We start from the raw sequence: 13280 nt of genomic DNA on the forward strand, positions 1-13280 counted from the left end.
GCTTGTCTGAAGTGACGGTATGCAAGGCACATCGCTTTTGCAACCGAGGGCAGTTGAAGCTGACGCTGCTTTGGTAAGCATCCCACCAGGTAGACCGATCACATAGGTAGGTAAGAAAAGGACCAATATTTAACCACTTCCGCACATGCAGTGGTAGTCGTGCAATGAAATACACCGCCCGCCAGCCCGCTGATAAATGCGTATGCGGCAAACAATGCGAATCACACAACCGCCACCACCAAATTACTCAACACGTGTTTCACCCCTACACGGGGAATCTTCAGGAGTTACGTTACACCGATTAGTGCCAAACACAGAGTCAATCAGCACTACGACTACCACTGCATGTGCGGAAGTGGCTAAATATTGGTCCTTTTCTTACTTAGGATGGACTTCCGCGACAATATATATGGCCATGTGACCATGTGGAAGTCGATATATGTGGCCATCTTGGCCTCTGCTTTGTGATCACGTTGAATCAGTTTTCAACAATAACGCGAACTTACAACGCAGTCACACATATAATATTACTTAGTTATTAACACATTTATTTACCCTTGACTTATTTAACTTAGTTATGAGAAACCTTATAAAAACGTACGAGTATCTCAACCCTTTTTATTAAGTTATTTACTTTGTTATATTAGAATCGCAGTTACGCAAGGCATTTACACGGCTTTGTACTCTAGTTTACTAGCAACATGCCCCGACTACGTCTGTTTAGTTCACAAAATAAGAGTTTTTAGGTTAAGGATACGTCTAAATTTAGGTAGAGTTTTTATAACAATGGTTGTAATACAACAGGGCATTTAATTGATAGTAAATAATGTTATTTAACAATAATAAATACTAAATATGGAACAGGATAATATTAAAAAGAAAATAAGTCTGATAATTGTCTGTCATTAATTTGAGTAACAATCCCACTCTAGTAAAATAACTAACCTAACGTCATTCTCAATCTTCTAACATTTAGTCTAAGACCGCTTTTATGTGGGTCTGGATCTAATGAAGGTTTAATGAATACCACGGACTGACAAGCAGAGCGAGGACGTCCATCCACAAGGACAACCTTGAAAAAGTCGTTGGAAGACGCTTAATACAGTTCGCTTGATGTCCTCTGGGGCCTTAAGTCGGAAAGTGCAGCGTTGGGCGTCTGCCCAAAAGCTGGACAGAAGAGCCTGCTAGAGTCATCAGAGGACGCTGGATACTGATCACATCCAAACAGTTTTATTGGCAATCTATGGAGGAGGCCTATGCCCAGTGAACGCCTTTCGGCTGAAAAGGTGATGATGAAGGGGGCAGTAAAATATTGGTAGTGGCTGCACAAGACAGGGTCTCCTTGCTTCCAGTCTCCACTGCAGAACAAATGTGCAAACGCATACAGCTATAATCTGAACAAAAATCTATTTCTTCTTGGGTGATCTAGGTCATATTTAAAAAAATTGACTATCGAGAAATAATGTATCAATAAAACGCAAATTAATTGCTGGATCTATTACCAAACTATGTCTGAAAAATAAACCTGTAAGAAAAAAAAACAGAAAAAGAAAATATTTCCATATTATTACAAAGTTCTTAAAAATAAAATCAGTTTAAGTTAATTTTATCGACATAAATTAAAATCAGTTTGATACCAAATTTGAAATTTAATACTCTGTCGAAATTACTCCGTTCACTTATTAAATTCACTCTAAATGACAATCGATATCTTTAAAGATAAAAGAGGTACGTTGCGACACCTTATTCCGCATCAATGGATATCATTTTCGACCTTTAACAGTTCAAAGATTGGTCCAGAAATGGATCAATATCAATTTCCCGCTCAATTCGTGAAATGTCAAAAGCGTTCTTTGTGTTAAGATACCAGTGGCTGTATCTGGCGTGTTTCCTTGTCCACACAATAAGAACAAATTTTAATAAGAGTAAAGACATAATATTACGAGTATTAAAGAAGTAATATTTAAAAAAATAATTACAGCTTACGAAATTTGTATTTCTAAATGCAGACAATTTTTTTAACTAAAATTTATGTGGTCACATAGGATATCATCACAACACCGAATCTCCCCCTGCAAGGCATCATCTCCTCCAAAGATGGCCACAACGACTGTTGTGCTGTCTGCATCCAACGACTTAGACTTTACTAAATTTAAAAAAAATAATTTACATTTTAATACAATTATTGAATAAATATATATAATTGAACAATTAATAGAATTTAGACTGATTTTATATATATTTGCTAAAATAACTAACTTGTTAATTTAGAATTGTGAACGAAACCGCGTGACGAAAGTAAGCGTGTAATTTCCAAACGAAGATTGCCTGATGGCGCGAAAACTGGCAGTTGGTCCGCGAACGTCCGACCGTACGCATGCGTCATCCGATAAGAGCGTTATTCGTCGCGTTGTTATGGTGATGTGACTTGAAAATATAGATTAAATAATACAAGTTTTTTTTTTATTACAAATAACAGAACATCTATCGTACTTTTGTGTTTGCCTAAACGTTTTTTTATATTATGGTGAGTAATATTTTTTTGGTTTATTGGTACAAAAAACAATAACGATTATTCCGACTGATCGTTGTAGTTTTTGCTGATAATTTAATTCGCGTGTCGAATTTTATTGCGAGCGTTTATATATACCTACTGGTGACTTCTGTTTTAAATTGATGACGGTTTTTGTGCCGGAAATATAGTAAAGATTACAGATTGAATAATATAAATATTTATCAGGTAATTTAAAAACGTACAAATGTTTTTAGAGCTATAGATTAGTTAATCATTCTAATAATTTTAAATGTTCTTTTTTTGCAAAGAGTTTTTACTGAATTGACAATTATGAAATTAGTCCGTGTAAGTTTTAAGATTAATATTTTATTACTTTTTTAACTATTTTAATTTGATGGAAAACGTACAATTGTAAGTCTTGTAATATAGGTAAATTAATCTAAAATACATATGTTAATAAAGTTTCTGTTTATAGTTTCAAAAATTCTAGTACTTAGCGTTATCTATGTAGATGAAAATAAATGTATATATGTCTATCTTACTACTCGATAATTTAAAAAAACTATACATCCAATCCATTTTAGGTTAGTTTTTCCTTTCATCAGTTTATATTTAAGATATCAACACAGCGTTTTTCTTCAGAATTTCTATTAGATACAACAACGCGTGAAAGGGTATATCTAGTAATATAAATTTATATGTATATGTATAAACATATATATATATGCAAGCGCTGAGTAAGGCGTCCATCCACAAGCTAGACCGACGACCTTGTGAGGGTCGTCGGAAGACGCTAGACGCAGACCGCTTCCAACCGGTCCTGCTGGAGATGTATGGGGGAGACCCGTGTCTAGTCTTATTGCTAAAATGATATTGATGATGCTACCTCCATTATCATTTAATTCATATCTAGCACATATACTGGCTGAATATCTTGAAAATGTTTTTCTTTTTAATTTTAAAATCACGATCTTAAGCCAAATACGTCATACGTATTTACCACGAGGTATATAATTGAAGTCTGCCCTTTTAACTACCGCGTGCTAAGGTTGTGGCCCAATTTCGTAAATTAGCGCCCCTATTATATTATGAATGTTATAAATTTTCCTGTTTTAACGCATTAACAAAACTGTACTTGGTTTCTTTGACTCATTAGACACTGTAACGTTTTTCAATAGACACATGCAAATTGTCAAATTCAAATTGAAAAATTCTTTTTTTAAAATACGATGAATAACATTTCTCGATGACGTTATTTCGATTCAACAATCTGTTCTCTTCATAAATGCCTCAGTCCCAAGAAGAACAGGTGAAAGAATCTCAATGAGACAATACATTCTTTATAATATATAATTACATATATGAATAAATATTTAAACAGCCTTGTGACGAAAACATTATTCCTTAGTGTCATTTTTTATGAAGTCACACGCACATAAAGTTGTTTGATTTTTAAATCTAGCATTGAATGAATACTGTAGATTATTATATTTTTAATAACTATAATCAGGTCTTTGGCGGTATGATCTATCCCCATGTTTTAAGTCGAAAAGAGGATATGCTTGTTAAAATCGTCTGAAGAGTCTTTACGTCTTATTAGAAATCTTGGGAGGATAATATCTAGAAATAGATGTCAAAAATTTAAGCGCCGTTACTGTAAAGGACGTCAGGCCACTTTCTTATATTTGATCGCCTCAAACCTGTGATGATGTAAATTCAAAAGATAAAACAGTTTATACTAGTATGAATTTTGGATTTCCCAACCCTTAATATCATATGAGATTACATCTATATATATAATCATCAGGTGACCAACAGTTCCGTTGCGCCATTTATTGTGAAAATGTTCTTATTTAATAAGACATAAAAAAGAATATTATTTAAATTTCGAATCCATTGCACAGATCGTTATTGCATATAAATATAAAATTTATAGCTCGCTGCGACCAATTATACAGATAAAAAATAAAACGTGCACAGTTAACCGCGATGGTAAATGTAATTGTGGTCTTGTTAACTGACTGGTTCCAATTAAAGGTTACCTTTTCATATAAACAAGGAGACGTTTATTTTTTTAATGATAAGCCTTTATTCTTCATTTTTCACGTTTATATATTATTATTTAAAATTTGACATACGCCGTCAAAGCATAAATTAAAATAATTATAATAATAAAATGATCAAATAAGTAAAAAAAAGATTAATTCTTCCGTCTTCATACAACAAAAATTATTGGCAAGGCCAAAAACCAAAACATATTACTAGTTTTAAATAAATTATTTTTTATTCTCTATAACATATTTATAATCTGTCGTAAATAAAAAAGTGAACTGGAAAATTTAAAGCAGAAACATTTTTAATACTCTGTACTCTGTACGAAAAAAAATAACGTCATCGTAATTGCGCGCCTAATTAAAAATAAAACAAATTATCGATGCATTTTATTTATCAGAATTCATTTTGTTAAAGGTATTTCTTTAATGCATTAATACAATACATTTCTTGTCACGATTAATTAATGAAAATATCAGGTAATGCATAACGGTATTTGTTAATATAATCTATGGTTATATTCTCTCTTAATTCAAAAAATCACTGATGCGACAGTAGATAGGTTACGATCTTATTATAAATATATGAGGGAAGCCCCATATCACTGCATCATAGCACTGAGTGTCCTGTGATTGAAATGATGACTGAATGAATGATCAATGAATGAATGATGAAACTTCGCATCGAATTAGGAATTTTTGTTAAAGATTGTAGATACCATCTCCAATCTATATTAATAATACTCTTTCAAGCCTTAGTATTTTCAGAACAAAAGTTAATTTGAAATTTCTTGCAACTGTAACATAAGTAACAAAAATTCCTACAATTCTCACCCTTGTAAAATTTTAACAAACGAATGAATCCATGTTTTTATTATCTGTGAGAATATTAAAATGAATGTTACTCTACTTGGCTTGGTTTCGTTTGAAGTTGATGCTGTTAGCCCGGTGGCTTTTACAGCTTCATCGGAACTGAGTTCACGTAGCGGAAGGGTCTTAAAAATGGACCTTAAAAATAAAACAGAAACTGGACAGACGCATTCCAGTTGTACGATAACGTTCGCACGTAGTAAACCGCTCTACCCAAGTAGAGCTGTGTAGTGTTGATGTTGTGTACGCGGCTTGGGACGGCAGCGTGGACCACAGGCGAGCCAAGGATGGATCCGGATCCAACCTCGATTCGCCCCGCTGTTCGCGGCTAGGGAGCGGGCGGCCGCCTCCTAAGAACGTGCACGTTTCTCTACACACAGAAGTTTACTTTGTATCGTTTTAAGGCATAAAATTAACAAAAGGAAACATAAAAGTATCCCTCTTTTTATCTCTAAAGGCAAGTAAATTTAAAAATATGAATAATCATTTAATTTTATTCTTATTGTCGAAATACAGATTAAAAAAATAACAATGACACGTACGAAAATATTACGAACGTATTAAAAGTAAAACATTTTATCTGTGCCAAGGTCAACGAAGCTTATTCGTAACGAAAGTCCTCTTTTTAAAGGCTTGCCAAAACAATGTTCCATGCATTACATACATTATTTTAAAATCACGCGATGTCGTCAAAGAAAAATATTTATATAAAATATTAACTGTCTTGATACATAGCGTGTATAATTATTGTCCTAACATAGTTTGATATATAAATCATAAACAAATGAAACTATACTACATTTTTAATGATTGTTATATTCGACTTAATGTCTAAATTATGGTTAATTATAAAAATAGATTCGCACACAATTTCATAGTTAACTTTTTAAATTACATCCTAACAAAACTTAATATATAATATTAAATGAATCAACCTGGATGTCTATCCACTCTCTGGATAGACATCCAGGTTGATTCAGAGAAAACCGGTAGATGTGAATGGCACACAAAAATTATATCTGATCTGAGATATATGTTTATATCAAATTAGGTTCTTCTAGCATTCTTCTCACGACGTAAACAATTGTTCATAGTGAATAATATGGAAAATAATATTAAATTAACTTTTAACGTTCTGCGGACAAATCATATCAAATCATGCAACAACTGTAATTGAATTTCAATATTTATTTAAACTGTCGATTTGAACACGATGTTTTAGATTACTGCTTTGAACTTATTATGTTTTAGATTACTTCTTTGAACTTAGTTTTAGATTACTCCTTTGAACTTACAACGTTTTAGATTACTGCTTTAAACTTGTGATGTTTTAGATTACTGCTTTAAACTTGTGATGTTTTAGATTACTGCTTTGAACTTATGATGTTTTAGATTACTGCTTTGAAATTGTGTTTTTAACGAATTTCAAAAATTTTATCTAATGATATTCTAGCAAACTAACGGTTCTATTCCGTTGCTTGTAAGTCTGCAATCGATTATACTGACACTGTTCAGTCATCTCAAACATAACCTAAAAAAATCATGTCGTGTTAAACCACTTACAGAACACAATTTTATTAAAATTGAACCATTAATTTGGTTTGTAATATATTAATTAATTCGGTGACTATACGACATTAGTAATATCGCATTGAAATTATATATGAGTTATGTACAAAGTAATTGGTTATAGGTGTAAAACCTCTTTATGTACATTAGCCGTCACTGCTTTCAATTATTTTCGTAATATATGATTTATATCATTTATTATACTTGATAAATTTGTGATATGTCTATGCAAACAAATGAATAAAATTGAAAGGTTTTTTGTAATATAAAAATAAACGCTTTTTACTATATGCATTTGAATATATAAACGGTACATATATCAAAATTGTCTGCCTGTTTATTCCGGCTAATCTCTGAAACCGCTGGTCTGATTTTAACGGGACTTATACTGCCAAGTAACTGATATAAGGAGTAACTATGGCCTATTTTTATTTTAGAAAAATTGAAAAAAAAAATAAAATAAATTTAAAGTTTTTTTTTTAAATTCCACGCGGACAAAATCAAAGACTAGTGTATATGTAAATCTGCGATCGGAACGAAGGTTATTGGTAAAAAAATAAAACTATATGCACAACAAAGTGGCGTTTTATTGGCCAGTATTGCACAGCCTGTTTCCTTGCTAGACACGAGGCGGAGACAAAACCAGTTCCGACTCCCCGCGACGTCGTCCGTCTTCGAGGACGCTCGCGGCTGCCCAGCGGAGTTCGTTGCTTCACATTGACCGGCCACATTGTATTGGTGCATTGTTTTGAATTCTCTATTTCAAACTAGGAATTTTCAACAGCTTATAGGTCTATATTCCTTAAGTGCTAGATGTAAAGACCATTTGCAGTTAATACATAGTATTTATGTATATCCAATTCTAAAAACAATTTCTTAAAAAATAATAAATAATGCAGTAATAATATAGTAGTAGAAACATTTTTATAAATACGCATTATTATTAATAAACTTAATTATTTTTTGCTATCTGTCTTTGCAGAGTTTATACTGCCAGAAGTTAATAACGTGTCATTTCAATATTAAAATAAGGTAAAATATTTCAGAGATCGTTTTTGTATTAAAAAAAAAAACGAATAGTTATTTTTATATTTTTTCATGCAAGCAATAATATAAATTTATGTACAACATAATTACAACAATTAAAAGTTTAAAAGTATAACTCATAATTTTTATGGCAGGCATGGCTTTTAGCCTCAAGGCAAAGGTCTCGTAATGTTAAGTATATAATTTTGGACTATTATAATATCGGTAATGTTACATTATATCTATGATATGACATGAAACGGTAATTTAAATAATTCTTAATGTATATAACGTTATAAAAAGCATGTATACAAAGTACAGTCCACGTATATTTTATTCAAACATTTTTTTCTTATGATCTCCATTAATCATATAATTATAGAAAAATCAACCATGACACAATAACCATGTTTTCCTGACAAAACAATAAAAAATAGCTTCTATGATGTTTTGCGTTAAAATTTATATTTGAATGGTATTTCGTTACCCATATCTCTGTCAGCGATTTGATCTTATGTGAATATTATATTTATCGTATACAATAAGAATAAGCATAGTAGTACGTATAAATTAATTTCACTATTGTAGTCATCGTCCCTGTGGCGCAGAGGATAGCGCGTTGGACTTCTAATCCAAAGGTCGTGGGTTCGATCCCCACCAGGGATGCAGAATTATAAATTCCTTTTTTTCCGTTTTTTCATTTTGAAACATTTTTTATCAATTAAAGCTGTTTCTAGGAGTATTTTAAAACTATTAAAACATTTGTAACCTTTTTTTTTTTCAAAATTATTTGCAGAAACTATTTGCGTTATGAATTTTTTTTGGTTAAAATTTTTGATGGAGAATCACAAATTTTAGCCTAAAAACTTTTTGTATTTGTTAATTAAAGAATAATATATGACACAGAAATTTTATAAAATTTTTTTGTACAGTATAAATATGATAATTCAAAACAATACCAAAACTAAAACATTTATAAACAAAGCGTACGGTAAAACGGTAATGTCATAAAGAACAATTCAATAGACGAACAAATGAATTTAATACTATTGTCACATAGTGGTTTCCGTATTTGCATTGTAATGATAATTTGTTTCTAGTATTTATGGAATAGGCAGTCACCAACATAAAGAAAATAAATAATTTTCTTCCTTTATTAGAAGAAACAGTAAATAATAAACTATAGTATTAGAACACATAAAATAAGACGATCATAGTTAATAATATTTTGGTAATTTTTTTAAGGCAATATTAAAGATAATGTTAACCATGTTTAAATTTAAAATTTTACATTTAATTAATATTTACGATATTTGTTTGAGGTTATAAAAAATGGCGGGTAAATTCTTTGACACATGACGTTTAACGCTGCCATTGTTTAGGAAGATACATAGTTAAGGAATTATTCCGCCTCTGGAGACCTTCTCGAAAGTTCGTTTTGTGTATGTTTTGTTTCAATAACGCTAGAAATAACATAATTACTTTTAATATAGTAACTTAACATACATCTTGAATATTCGCTAGTTTATCAGTGGACAGAATAAATACCATAAAATTCATATTGTCATGATATAGGTTAAGGGTAATGTCATAAGGTCGCGTTTATAATGGTGGCGAAATATCGGTGACAACATCTATCGAAAAAAGTTATTTTTGCGCTCTAGAATAATGATTCTATACAAAATTTTATTATTAACATATGATTTTTTAACAAGATTTACAAATTGTAATTAAAGCACCATTAAAAAAGCAGCATGTATAAACAGACCTTAATAAATCTTTACGTCCATTACAATCATCTGTCTCTTCCATTTGCTTAAAAAGCGCAGTTGAAAGAGTATTCTATTAAATCAATCCGTCGAATTAATAGATATAAATTTTAATTTAGGCAAAAAACATAATAATGTTTTTAAATTCTTGTTATACGCCTTTGTTTTTTCGTTCTTGCTAGTGGAGCATACCTGGTTTTACAACTTCCATTATTGATTCCTCTTTCTGTATAGGGTGACTATACGTGTAACGCAAATCTGGACATCTTTGAAGCCATGAATTATAATTTGACGTGCATTTGACAAGGATAATTATATTTAAACATGAAATAATTTTATTTTATATTTGAACTTTTTATTTATTTTTGAATTTTTCAATAAATTTGTGATTTTTTTTGTGTTTATTCGTCATTTATTATTTTCTTTTATGATTACGAAAATCATGGGGCCCCTATTTTGGTAACGTACAAGCTTCATTCGGTCAGTCGGTCAATGAGTTCATTGATTTATTGATGTAATAAAAGTGTATATTAAATAGATTCTGGTTTGTTATTTATAAAGAATTTTAACATTTTCGATAAACCGCTATATACCAAAAACACTTTATTATTTGAAGATTTCTGTTACTTTTTGATTTAATATACACACATCAAGTCCTAAATGAAAATTTTAAATATAACCAAAGTTTTGTTGAAAACTTTGGTTATTTGAAGGATTCAAAATAGCATTCTATTTAAAGTAGAAAATTCTAGAAAGTTTTGTACTAAATGTTTAGTTTGGATTAAAATATGATTAGATTTTTTTTTGTAAATTATGTAATATTAATAACTAACTAACTAACTAATATCAATAACTTAATTTCAAATAAAAATGCTATGTATTCAAAATGTAGTGTATTCAAATGATTGTAATAATAATAGAATACCTTCTCAAATTGAACTTTTTCATTCACCTATTCCAAAAATATGACACTTGTACATAAAGAAACTGCTGAATCGGTAAACATGATCGAAAATACTCAAGCGTAGTATTGACGTATGTGAAATAAAAGGACGTTTTCATTATCCACAACGTTTTCCGGCGTATGTTCATTTATCTGTATTGCGGAAAATTGGCGGGAAAAACCATGTGACAGGTGACGTTTACCGCTCTCACTGTACGTGGAGTCTAGTGTTGTGTATATTTCACCTACATATTTTACCGATTGACCTAAAATATTTAATAACCTATTTTTTATACAAAAATTTATAATGCAGATTATTATGTCCCAAAAATATGTATACTAATTTATTTTTTAATTTTAGCAGCCTACGCCGACTTCTACATCGCCGTGGTGATCAGTCTTGCTTTACGCCTTAACTATGATGTCGATCCATCCAGTGGGGGGATCTAGTTAATTCTTTAGTAACTAAATTCGTGGAACTCTCTCGAGTACCTGGCTCTATTCGTAAAATGCTTTTTCAAATCCTCAGACCACGGAGCTTTTAATTCGTAAAAAGGAGAACTCAGCTCGGGCTGTCACAATATAGTTTAGCATTCCGATTCGAGAACTATCTAGAGTAGTTATCGGTTTAAAAGTTCGAGTACTAGATATTTCTTATCGACAACCCTAGTTTAGTAAACACAATAGGCCGCAAATAACCACCGTCGGCTATTTCTGAATTATTTTCCTAAGGTTACATTATATTGATTTGACCTCGGACGCGTCGTGACTTTAAATGTAAAAATAAGAAATACGATTGCATAATATTGTTTCGGACTTTTGCAATAAACAGATTTTAAACTTTTTTTTAGTAGATACATACTCTGTATTAAAGTATTTTATATAAGAGTGACACTAGTGTTTTCCGATTTATTAATACAACCCTATCAAACACCCTATTATTCAATAGTTTCAGAAATTATAAATAACCTAATGATAAAATAGAAAGAAAAACCGATTTCAAAATTCGAACTTTTTTTTAATATCTCTCTTTAGACTTTATACTGACATAAGCTATTGGCCTGTTACATTCCATACGAAAAAATAATGTAACTTATTTCAAAGTGATCACTTTATACAGAATGATTGGAAATATCTGTAAAAGCCGTGTGCTGACAAATGAGTTGTACGTTTATACCAGTATATGGTTTCGACCTCATTTTTCCATCTAAGGAACTTTCACTCTCAATATTCATGTACATACGTCAAACAATGTGAACAATGAATTTGTAGATACAGTCAACGCGGTATAAATAGTATCATACAAAGTTTTGTTATAAAATAGTCCGTGAAAAACCAGATCTATCTTAATCATGTATCATATCAGTTGAAAGATGCCCTATGGGTATAGGTTCTCTCCCCAAAAAATACACACGGCGACCTGTCTATTTCTGCTGTTTCCTGCGACTCCCAGCTACTATGTCGTCAGGCTTATTCGCTATATTAGTAATTAAGATATTACATACTACAGTATGTTTAATATTGGAAGAATATTTTGTGTTTGTTTCTAAACACGGGACATTTATAACTAACACCGTACTATTATTGTGCAAGTCGTGACATATGTTAAAATATTAATGGTTGCGAAAAGTTTGTAAATATAAAATAAAAATAGATACAGAATACTAACTACTGAGCGTAAGGACCTCATCTTTAATCCATTCTCGAGCACGCACTCAGACCCCTCGAGGCTATTTGCGAACAGGATGCTCAAGTGTGACAGCTGCGGTGACCTTGAACGAACGTTCTAGAAACCGCTCATGCCGCCCGCCGTGCGTGATCCACTTTCCATTGCCGTCTCGCATACGACACTTCAACTCTCCTTTGTGGAACGCAAGTTTTTTCGGCAAAGGCGTTCGGAATATTCAGCCTATATTTAAAATTTGATTCACGTTACAAAGTTAAGATATTACTATGATATTTATTTTATTAAAATTATTATTTAAAAATGCAGATATAGTATTATTATCAAAGCTGTGAAGCTCTTTATAATTTTTTTTTCTAAAAAAAAAGGTGCAGGAATTTTTTTAAAATGCATAAAGTCTGCGACGGTAACAATACATTTCCAATGCAGCACAGTTTCGAAGAATGTTAAGCCACTAACAGCGTAACGTTGAACTCAAAACGCACCGATTCATGCGACATCGCTCTCTTGTGCCATCGGTATAACATTATTCAGTCTTTAAACCTAAACACATTATAAACACCAAGTTTAAAAAATTAGTATAGAGCAGATATACTTAAACAGCGGCCGGCGATCTTTGCGGTTGTTTTATCTGGTGTTTCTTTATTTTAAAATATTTTGAATTTCGTAACCACTATTTTATTTTGACAGATCATGATTAGATCTAATGATAGTTTCTTTTGTTTATAAACATCTATATAATTTGACGTAAATACAGATACTGCAATGTAATTAACATGTCGCAATGTGTTTACGTTTACACTTCGGGTATTGATGACATTGATTTTACTATTTTCTATATATTTATTTTCTT

General features: G+C 31.3%; 1 protein-coding gene and 1 non-coding gene across 2 annotated transcripts in view; both read left to right on the plus strand.

Annotated features, from left to right (window-relative positions):
- The first annotated feature begins 2364 nt into the window (after window positions 1-2364).
- The window catches only part of LOC137929481 (prion-like-(Q/N-rich) domain-bearing protein 25), a 42359-nt gene continuing 31443 nt past the window's right edge, over window positions 2365-13280 (plus strand). Inside the window, exon 1 of the mRNA XM_068772450.1 lies at window positions 2365-2527. The gene's annotated coding sequence lies outside the window, so the exon portion shown is untranslated. The remainder of the gene's footprint in view (window positions 2528-13280) is intronic.
- Window positions 8625-8697, plus strand: TRNAR-UCU (transfer RNA arginine (anticodon UCU)). The gene has a single exon. It is a non-coding gene; the product is annotated as a tRNA-Arg (tRNA).

This window comes from Battus philenor, unplaced genomic scaffold, assembly GCF_028537555.1.
Source record: "Battus philenor isolate CCGP_79_NKW_IND1 unplaced genomic scaffold, ilBatPhil1.0.hap1 SCAF_5, whole genome shotgun sequence".
Lineage (NCBI taxonomy): Eukaryota > Metazoa > Arthropoda > Insecta > Lepidoptera > Papilionidae > Battus > Battus philenor.